Here is a 12109-nt window from a genome sequence, read left to right on the forward strand (position 1 = left end):
AAGAAGATTAAAGGGGGTTTCGAACAGGTAAGATGATTAAGTAATGTTTCCAACAGGTGCGTTACATACTATCATGTTAAAAGGGCTGTATATTTACAGCGAAGAAGATTAAAGGGGGTTTCGAACAGGTAAGATGATTAAGTAATGTTTCCAACAGGTGCGTTACATACTATCATGTTAAAAGGGCTGTATATTTACAGCGAAGAAGATTAAAGGGGGTTTCGAACAGGTAAGATGATCAAGTAATGGTTCCAACAGGTGCTATCATGTTAAAGGGGATGTATCACATATGTTGCCGTCGTTTGAATTCAAAGAAAACATGCACTATTAAAATAATTTAGGGTAAGATTTAATTGAAACCATTCGTCATGTCTTCACTGTCACACTCTTGCTTTTAATTCAAAATGGCTACTGCAATACGACCATTATGGTGTACAATAAGAAATATGGATGGTAATATTTTTCGTATACAGTCGTGTCATTTTCAGATAATGTACACTTTGTGTGAAAGTGGATTGATGTAATTATTAAAACATGATTGTAATGGAACGTAAATATTTCGCAGAGGACGTGAAGATTAGCTGAAAAGAACGTGAATATTTCGCAGAGGACCAGAAGATTATTGCAAATGAGCCAACATATTGCAGTGTGAGCCGAATACTATTGCAAAGGAATGGCTTAGATGTTTCTATTTTAAGATGGCAGATATGAGTTAAATCAAACGAATATTTGAAGGTCAGTGGTTAGAATCCGGGTTAGAATTGATCTTCAGTAACCCCATGCTTGTCGTAAGAAGCGACTAACGGGATTGGATGGTCAGGCTCGCTGACTTGGTTGACACATGTCATCGCATCCCAATTGTGTAAATCGATGTTCATGTTGTTGATCACTGGATTGTCTGGTCCAGACTCGATTATATACCGACCGTCGCCATATGACTGGAATATTGTTGAGTGCGACTCACTCACTAACTCACTCCGCTCCGCTCCACTCCGCTCCACTCCACTCCACTCCACTCCACTCCACTCCACTCCACTCCACTCCACTCCACTCCACTCCACTCCACTCCACTCCACTCCACTCCACTCCACTCCACTCACCTCACCTCACCTCACCTCACCTCACCTCACCTCACCTCACCTCACCTCACTTCACCTCACCTCAACTCAACTCAACTCAACTCACTCACTCACTGTATGGAGCTCACTCACTCACTCACTCACTCACTCACTCACTGTATGGAGCTGAGCCCATACGCCCTGTACAACCAATGTTGAGCTGCTATCTAAGCATACACAATATACAAAGAACAGAGCTCCGCCAGTGTATGACAGACTATTCGCCGGTCAGATACACAATTCGAAAAACAGTTTATTCAAAAATAGGCATTCCATCATGTAGGTAACATATTATAAACGAATATATCACTGATATGTCTCGGATACTCTTGAGAGAATAAAAATAAATTAAACTTTCCAATTTTATCCCATGCAAATTTAATAACGCAATTGTTTTAGATGAAAAAACCCATTCTGTCGGGTTTCCATTATTTTATATAATAGCCATAACTCACGTTGTGTTTTTTCTTTAAATAATTGTCCTCGTCCTCAAATTGCAATCTTGCATGAGGAGATTGCCCTGATAGCTTGAATAATTCCGCTGTTGTTTTATGCTGCCAAATGTACTTGAATATGGGGGCCGTGAAACAAGATAATTCTGATTTCGAAATAAAATACCAAAACCACGCATTCCCATTATTGTGAGAAACGACTTACGCATGACAGCTCACAAAAATGGCATTATAAAGTTTCTGTTTAATTTTTATTTCAATTAGAATTTGGCCTTGCTTTGACACGCGTTACGTGACAAATACGGACTATGTTGGTACACAACCAATGTATTTCTCTCGTGTCGGATTAATAATTAGCTATTTACGCTGCCCTCGTTCAAGAGTTATTTCGTAAACGTTAATTAACCTTCTAAAAAACGTAACTGTGCTAGGTGAAATCATCTAACAAGGATATTGATATTTGTTGCGAGGACGACATTAACGTATAGCCCGGCGTTGTTTGTGCGCGGGAGCCCAGTTCGTTATATATGTAACATGTATAGACACTCCCAGATGGTATTCCTCCCTTAATGATCTATCCACGACCCCTTATTGTTCTTTGTGTGGTCAAGTATCACACCCCGTGTGTTAAAGCACCGTCTCGATAAGCTTACCAAATGAGGTGAAAAAATTATCAAGGGCTCAAAAAGTACTATTCTCCTCGCAGCTACCTAGAGGGGAGCATGTGCAATTAACCATTTTCACTGATTTGACGAAATTCACTGGAGGGTAGTGCAAAATATCAAAAATAGAGTGTCCTTTAACAGGAGATGCTCGCTGAATGAAGCACGAATGAACAGAGCCGAACCCCAGGCGGTGATTCTGTTGCCCTGCGCAAGCTGGGGATTGTTAGCCTCGTTCTCGATCTAATCAGCATACTCCCGGCATCCATTGCCCGCAGCCATAATTAGGTCTATCGGTACTTCCGTTAAAGCTTTCTCTCATGTGAAATCAGATTTCATTGATCAAGGATGCATTAAATCAATGATTGAAAAGTAAACGAAGGGTTTGTTCAGGATTATGTGCTCTGTAGTTTTCTCTAGACGGTTAATGATGTTTTTTAGAAACCTTTTATGGAGTGTGGAACCTTCCTTTGTTCGGTCTGTAGGTTGCCGGTACTGACATATCCACATATAGAAAGTTGTATGGAAACTATTAGCTATATTCTGTGACGTTTCACCGCGAGTACCAAAGATGTACCAAAATATAAGTTCACTGAATAGGCAGCATGATCTGAAGAAACGCGTTGTCGGGAATAAAAAAATAATCACGTTTCTAACAACAACAACAACAACAACAACACGTACAACACGAGGGCATGAGTGGCTGAGTGTTTGTTTGTTGGTTTGTTTGTTTGTTTGTTTAACACCGCACTTAGCAATATTCCAACTATATGGCGGCGGTCTGTTAATAATCAAGTCTGGACCAGACAATCCAGTGACAGACAACCTGAGCATTGATCCACGTAACTGGGATACGGTGACATGTGTCAGCCAATGCGATCCCGTTAGTCGCCTCTTACGACAAACATATTGGTTGCTGAAGATCAATTCTAACCGATGTACTTTTCTCTCGATCTTCACGGGGGCAGTGTGAGGTGACCCTTCCCACAGTGCAGGCACCTATGGTTATGGGTTGGAATCCCATTTCCCTATGTTTGTAAACATGATACCAGCCAACAAAAAGGGCAAACCTCTAAGGCCAAATGACGATGGGCAGCCTAGCAGTCAACGCGTTCGCTCGTCACTCTCAAGGCCCGGGTTCGATTTTTTTCCGTCATTAATTTACCACTGAAGACAATTGTAATCAAAAGTAAAGTTTGTAAATATCGTTTTAAAGGACCATCAGCTAGAAACATGGAATTCACACCTTGTACTCAAATTGGGATTCGAACCAGAGACTTCGGAATGACGAGCTAACGTTTCAACAAACCAGACTCTTCACGTTTTTAGCATAATTTACACTTTTTAAATAAATGTCAACAGTAAACTTGCTAACTTTTCATGAATAAATATCTCTCTTTTATTTCTGTTTGGTCTGTAAATTCTGCTGCACTGTGTCTATATATTCTCAATTTCTCGATGTTTTTAACATTTAATGCTTATTTTCAACCTTTTAAACTGGCTGTTTCCTTTTATCTGTATTTACTTCAAAGCTATCGCACATTTTTTCGTTTTTATGGTACAATTCCGCTGCGCAGTGTCATACTATCTGTTTATCTAAGTCCTGTCATATTTTTGTTATTGATATTTCTCCGACAACTGCCGTTGGTTTCCAAAAATAATCTCTTTATCATATAATTTTCCAATAATTATTAGGCCTGGCAAACATGCAATATACGAACAAACACGAAAGATAAACAGCTTGTGAGACCAATATTTAATGCATAAACACACAAAGCCGTAATGGACTGGTAATGACATTAGTTGTAGGAAAATATTACCGTCTCTGGAACAGCTGTTGGCCTGAGCACAAACAACACCTCGGTGCGCAGACACCGCGAGTGTGAAACTGTTTAAAATGCGCGGCTGCACACGGTACATGAGTTGTCATGGTGATATTTTAGATTAATTTCAGAACAAAAACAGGTACACAGCCATTGTGCTATGACTAACTAGAATATACCAATGGGAACGTATAGAATTAACCTTTGAATAACCACTGTGACAATAGTGAGTGAGTTTGGTTTTACGCCGCTTATAGCAATATTCCAGCAATACCAGGGCGGGGGGCACCAGGAATGGGCTTCACACATTGTACCCATGTGGAGAATCGAACCCGGGCCTTCGGCGTGACGAGCGAACGCTTTAACCACTAGACTACCCCACCGCCCTGTGTGTTTTTCAATGTTTGAAACGTTTATCCTTTGCGTTTGGGATTTTAGTGATCGATATCATGAGCAACGATTAACGCCGTCCTGATAATGGCGCAGAATCTACCATGTCGCCAAGGTGACCATCCGATCCACAAACTCTCATCTGACGACCATAGACCCGTGAAGATCCGGGTTAGAATTTATCTTCAGTAATCCATGCTTGTCGTGAGAGGCGACTAACGGGACCGGGTGGTCAGGCTCGCTGATTTGGTTGACACATGTCATCGTATCCCAGACCCGTGAAGATCCGGGGTAGAATAGGTCTTCAGCAACCCATGTGCTTGCCATAAAAAGGCGACTATCTTGTCGTAAGAGGCGACTAACGGGATCGGGTGGTCAGTTTCGCTGACTTGGTTGACACATGTCATCGGTTCCCAATTGCGCAGATCGATGCTCATGCTGTTGATCACTGGATTGTCTGGTCCAGACTCGATTATTTACAGACCGCCGCCATATAGCTGGAATATTGCTGAGTGCGGCGTAAAACTAAACTCACTCACTCACTCACTCATCGTATCCCAATTGCGTAGATCGGTGCTTTTGCTGTTCATCTCTGGATTGTCTGGCCCAGTGCCGATTTTTTACAGACCGCCGCCATAAATCTGGAATATTGTTGAGTGCGGCGTAAAACTTCACTCACTCACTCACTCACTCACTCACTCACTGAAACTATATAGTATTGTACCCATATGAACTGTTTATCGCAGTATTGCTCTATGTAATTATCTTGACAACATACCGGTGTAAATAATATTCCGAAGATACAATTTCATCTAACTATCCATGAGGTTGATCAAAAAGACACTCCGTGTCGCTTGAAGCGAAACGAACTCTGTGTTCCATGTGATTGGGCACTTGTGACAGTCGCTGTTTACGTTAATGGAAGATCATTCTAATGGTTGATAAGTACGACTAGACGAGGAAGTGTCACTCGCCGTCGTGATGTCGCTGACATAGCTTGCCACCGATAACGTTGCTTAGTGCTCCAATAATCGACCGGCGGTTTTGTCTAGCCCATGTTACATACTAACGCTGTCTGAATTTACATAATTTTATTAAAAATAAATAACTTCATTTAAATTGAAAAGGAGACGTAAGAGGCAGTTTGAACGTGACGTAAATCCAGACTTGCTTCATTTATGGACATTGCATAACACTGGGTGGAAAGGAAGATAATATGGTTCATAATGGTTTTTCCAAAGAACTTAGTTAAGCAGCCCCTGACATATCTCACGAGTGAATGAGTCCCGATCTTAACCCTTTGGAGCATATCTGGGACATGGTTGGTCGTAATGTGCGACAAAGGGAATCCTCCTGTACAGAATCTGGCCCAAGTGGAAACTGCTTTACACGAGCAATGGCGTAGACTGCCCCTTCAGAGGATCAGGAGGATCACAAGGGGTATGAGGAGGAGAGTGCTAGCTGTCATACAGTCACCTAGAGGTTACACTCGGTTTTGACCTTGAATCGTGTGAGGCATGCAAAATTACATTTTGAATGTCACATTCACCAATAAATTCAACATTAAACAGTCCAGGGCCATACTTGTACAGGCATGGTTTTGTATGAAAATCAGTGGGTGTTTTTGTTGTTGTTTTATAAATGAGCAATTATCATCATAAAATCAAAGGAGTTAAGGGATCATACGGATCGGGAAATCTCATGTTGTTCCATCGTGGTCACCACGAGAAGTTTTATGTACGTGTTGAAAACCTATCATTGCAAAAATACAGGGGTGCTTAATTAAGTTCTTTGTGTATATAAATGTGCGTCAACACTCACTGACCCACTCAGTCACTCACTCACTCACAAATCACCTTCTCACTCCATAACACACTCATATAATTGTCGGCACAAATCACCTACTCATGCTTCACCGCCTACCGCAATGTCTCTTCCATAGCTCCTGTCTGTACCACAAGGTCCTAAACTAACGTCAGATGTATAATCAAACAATTCCATTTTAACTAAAAAGGAGCCCTGTTGAAATGGGAGATTCAGAACCTGAACCAAAGGAAAATCTAGACTTGCGTTACCTGGGGCTTTTTCCATACAGTAAGGACTGGAGATCTAATATGGTTCCAGGACTATGAGACGACTACGCAACGGAGAAGACGTCCTTGTCCCCGGTCTGGATAAACCTTCCTTGAAACGAGCAGGGCAGGCCCATGGCTGTGTAGCCGGAAGCTGAAACCCGGAAGTGACGACCATGTGCTCCGTGCCCCCGGCTCTAGGGCATCTCCTGACCTCCTCACTGCTTGGGGCTGATTGCTCTTGTGGCTATATCCGGATCACTGGCCCAGCAAAACAATATAGGCGTCCATATTTGTGGACATCACAAATATTAGGTGTGTGAAGTGGGAAATGGTTTCTGAATTAGAATCGGGGTTCTCTGAGATGTTTGTCAGTTGATATGAAGGCAATACCATCTAAGGCTGTGAGGGCCGGGAGGTAGATGTGCAGAGGTAGACGGGAAGGTAGAGGCAAGCAGAGGGGAAGAGTCAGGTTGACGGAAAGATAAACAGTGAAATAGGTCCAGTGAAATAGGAAAAGGACAGTCAAGTAGTGAGGCAACCAAACATGTATGGTCAGGTATACAGACAGGTATAGTCAGGAAGGCAGACAGATATAGTCAGGCAGAAAGGCAGGTATTGACAGGTGGACAGACAGGTATAATCAGGTAGACAGACAGGTATAATCAGATAGACATAAAGGTATAGTCAGGTATACAGACAGATATACTCAGGTAGACATATATGTATAATCAGGTACACAGACAGGTATAGTCAGGTAGACAAACAGACAGGTATAGTCAGCTAGATAGACAGGTATAGGCAGGTAGACAGACAGATAGACAGGTAGACAGATATAATCAGGTGGACATACAGGTATAGTCAAGGAAACAGACAGGTGTATTCAGGTAGACAGTCAGATATAGTCAGGTAGATAGACAGGTATAGTCAGGTAGACAGACATGTATAGTCAGGCAGACAGACAGGTATAGTCAGGTAGATAGACATGTATAGTCAGGTAGACAGACATGTATAGTCAGGCAGACAGACAGGTATAGTCAGGTAGACAGACAGGTATAGTCAGGTAGACAGACATGTATTGTCAGGTAGACAGTCAGGTATAGTCAGGTAGATAGACAGGTATAGTCTGGTATAGTCAGGTAGATAGACAGGTATAGTCAGATAGACAGACATGTGTAGTCAGGCAGACAGACAGGTATAGTCAGGTAGACAGACAGGTATAGTCAGGTAGACAGACAGGTATTGTCAGGTAGACAGTCAGGTATAGTCAGGTAGATAGACAGGTATAGTCAGGTATAGTCAGGTAGATAGACATGTATAGTCAGGTAGACAGACAGGTATAGTCAGGCAGACAGACAGGTATAGTCAGGTAGACAGACAGGTATAGTCTGGTAGACAGACATGTATTGTCAGGTAGACAGTCAGGTATAGTCAGGTAGATAGACAGGTATAGTCAGGTATAGTCAGGTAGATAGACATGTATAGTCAAGTAGACAGACATGTATAGTCAGGCAGACAGACATGTATAGTCAGGCAGACAGACAGGTATAGTCAGGTAGACAGACAGGTATAGTCAGGTAGACAGACATGTATAGTCAGGTAGACAGACATGTATAGTCAGGTAGACAGACATGTATGGTCAGGTAGACAGACAGGTATAGTCAGGTAGACGGACAGGTATAAACTGCTAGACAGACAGGTAAAATCAAGAACAACGATGCCATCATCCCGGTGAGATACCACAAAGCGACAAGGACTTGTCAGACATGATGAACTCACGATGAACGCCATGTGTAGACCCGGATGTACCATGCTGTCGTGTAAACCTGTAACCTCTCTAATTATAGTGCTGGTTACTTTTTATGCCATAACAATTACAGATACGGTGATGTGCGTGATGAGAAACCGATCAGTTGATAAACTAGGCGTGAAAACAATTAGACCATCTGTATCCAGCTGGGCACACCAGTCAGATGATCACCAGTGTATGGGACAATGTTGGGGTCATAAGTACATCATCATCAGTGGATTGGACAATGTCGGGACCATAAGTACATCACCAGTGTATGGGACAATGTCGGGGCCATAAGTACGTCACCAGTGTATGGGACAATGTGAGGACCATAAGTCCAGTACATCCCAAGTGTATGGGACGATGTCAGGGCCATAAGTATATCACTAGTGTATGGGAAAATGTCAGGACCATAAGTACATCCCCGGTGTATGGGACAATGTCGGGACCATAAGTACATCACTAGTGTATGGCTCAATGTGAGGACCATAAGAACAGTACATCCCCGGTGTATGGGACGATGTCAGGGCCATAAGTACATAAGTACGGTAACAACAAATAGCATTTTCTAACCACGCTGTCGGGGTTCAACCACCGATCTCCCGATCTCTGTATTGTACGACTTGACATGAGAGGCAGCTTCCAGTATCGTTTTATCCGCAATGCGAGTACTCCTAGACCCACATTACTATTATCACGGTTCCAGGATAAGAGTTCAGTCGATTTTCATTTTTAACTCCCCGGGGAGTATACAACTTGACCTGATGAGATACAGGAACCCAAAGTGGCACATTAAAAGACCTGAAGAACACGCGTCACCACAAAATCATTTCTCTCACATTTTTCACTGGGCTATTGACAATTGTCCAATCATATCTTTTCATTAGTTCAAAATATTGGGGCACGAACTGGACCAGTGGTCTAAAGGCGAACCAATATGAGTTGTCTCCCATATCTGCGAAGATCTGCTGGTTGTGTTCGAATTTCATACTCTCCTAACCATTACTTCAATCAACATGGGGGCGGTGGGGTAGCCTAGTGGTTAAAGCGTCACGCCAAAGACCCGGGTTCGATTCCCCACATGGGTACAATGTGTGAAGCCCATTTCTGGTGTCCCCCGCCGTGATATTGCTGGAATATTGCTAAAAGGCGGCGTAAAACCAAACTCACTCACTCAATCAATCAATCAACATGGGCGTCGTGGATATCGCCATGCTGTATCAGATTAACGATAGTCATATGAAAGAATTGGGTTATCTGTAACTGTTTAGGACACTGTTAATACTGTCTTGTGTTCAAAATATTAGATCCGTAAAGGTCTGGGTTAGATTTGGTCTTCAGTAACCCACGCTTGTCGTAAGAGGCGATTACAAGGGATCGGGTGGTCAGACTCGCTGACTTGGTTGACACATGTCATCGTATCATAATTGCGCAAATCGATGCTCATGATGTCAATCACTGGATTGTCTGGTCCAGGCTGGATTATTTACATACCGCCTTCGTTGGAATGTTGCTGAGTGCGGCGTTAAACGACACGTAAACAAAAACAAAAACAAAGTGTGAAGTGTACATTGTTTGAGGGGGGCGGTGGGGTAGCCTAGTGGTTAAAGCGTTGGCTCGTCACGCCGAAGACCCGGGTTCGAATCCCCACATGGGTACAATGTGTGAAGCCCATTTCTGGTGTCCCCCGCCGTGATGTTGCTGGAATATTGCTCAAAGCGGCGTAAAACCCAAACTCAGTCAGTCAGTCAGTAATTGTTTGAAGCTCACTTCTGATGTGCCCCCACCTCCTCCACAGTGGTATTGAATATTTATTCACGTTAATTCATACCGCATTCATATTTAAGTAGCGATAAACCTACACTACCGCGCAAAAGAAAGTAACACCCATGTATGATGGTGGCCTAACATTTAAACAAACCAGGAACTATTTTTCGATGCTAATTTTTTTATCAAATTTCACGGGTGTCACATTTGTGTTTTGAACCTTGAGTTAGAGTTTTTGGCATGTGTTCAGCCTGGTAACATCTTTTTAAACATTTTAACATTTAACCAGTTTTGGGTCAAATCACATGTTCAAGAATATACGTTCTTTCGCCGAATAATTCAGTTCTGGGAGGTAAGGGTATTTTGGCACCACCAGCAATGCACCTCCTTGTACACAGATTACGAAGATGTCAGAACAGGCCCCATGGTACCACGATTAAGCAGTGTGTGTCAGACTAGGCCTAAGATATGTCATTTCCACATCATTGCTCCCCGACACCGGATCCTAATCTACCATAGAAAATTAACTTTTTCACTTTAGTGTCGCTTTTTAATTTTCCCATTTGTAAATAACGCATCCTCGTTAATTGAAATGCCATATCGCACGGCACACGTGATCGACAAAGCAGGAGGGGCATTATTTCCCACCAAGCCCGCCCGTCAGCTGGAGAATTTATTGTGACAAGTGCCGCGCATGTTATAAGCGGACTTGACTTCAATCTTTCCGCTTGACTGACGCACTACCGACTGCCCGCTGGATGGTAGGAAGGAACATGGCGTGTATATCTTTACACCATTTTCACAGTGAGGAGTCTTGTTGCACTAGCAGCCCAGGATGAAGGGTGAAATAAACGTCAAAAACAGATGTTGCCATTTGTGATTGATCACATTCAACCGTAGTTCTTTTGATAAAGGATAAGTTCTGAAGACAATATAAAATAAAAAAATGCAAGTGTCACCCAAAATCACTTTATACCTATCAAAGGCAGTCGCTTAAAACACTGACCATTATTTTCGATTATTTGAAATGTATATAACCGTGGTTGAATTATCTAGCGTCTTTTGATGCACTTCCCACAAGACCAATAACATTTCCCTAATATCTCTAACTACAAAGTAACGAGTGGTCCAAGGCCTGAATAACGGGATTTGCACAGGCTTCCGGTGTTAGTTGTCTTCTCCGAGGTCCGCGCATTTTGGATGATGTATATTTCAGCCAGTCATAATGGTGATACAGTTGGTCGTTTTATGGAGGAGGTGGTGAGATAATATCATCATTGGTTATGCTATGAAATGCATTGACTTTTAATAGCTACACAATTCAGATTGTGTGTATTAGAAAGTCCATAACAGACACAATGTAGGGTTTGCAATAAAGGCTATTAATATTTATCACAGCACTCACAGACGAAGACAGTAAAATATTCAGGGGTGAAACGCGGAGTGCTGATCTTCCCCGGGGGGCACTGAGTCTTCCCCGGGGTATGGGGTAGTAATAGACCGATTCAACCATGATTTTTTACCAAATGTAATATTCGTACCTTGACCATAAAACATAATGATTAAGGGATCGATTATAATCGGATTGTTCCCTAGTGTGTGGATAGAAGTTATGGCCATCCCGAAACATATATTGACTTGGGTGACCTTCCTCGAGGTCTGTTGTGTAGTTTATGTTAGTGACAATTGTAGGGCATGAAGTAGTGACATTTGTAATGTGTACTGGCTGACTGGTTGAGTATGGTTTTACGCCGTTTTTAGCAATATTCCAGCAATATCACGGCGGGGACACCAGAAATGGGCTTCACAAGTTGTACCCATGTGGGGAATCGAACCCGGGCCTTCGGCGTGACGAGCGAACACTTTAACCACTAGGCTACCCTACCACACCTTGTATTGTGTAAGCTAATGACACTCGTATAGTTTACATTAGTTAGAATTGCATAGCATGAAGTAGTGAAAATTGCATAGAATATGTTGGTAGAAATTGTGTAGAACATACATACATACATACATATGTGTATATATATATA

This window comes from Haliotis rubra, unplaced genomic scaffold, assembly GCF_003918875.1.
Source record: "Haliotis rubra isolate DU_JTF1 unplaced genomic scaffold, ASM391887v1 Scf394, whole genome shotgun sequence".
In the NCBI taxonomy this organism is placed as follows: Eukaryota; Metazoa; Mollusca; class Gastropoda; order Lepetellida; family Haliotidae; genus Haliotis; species Haliotis rubra.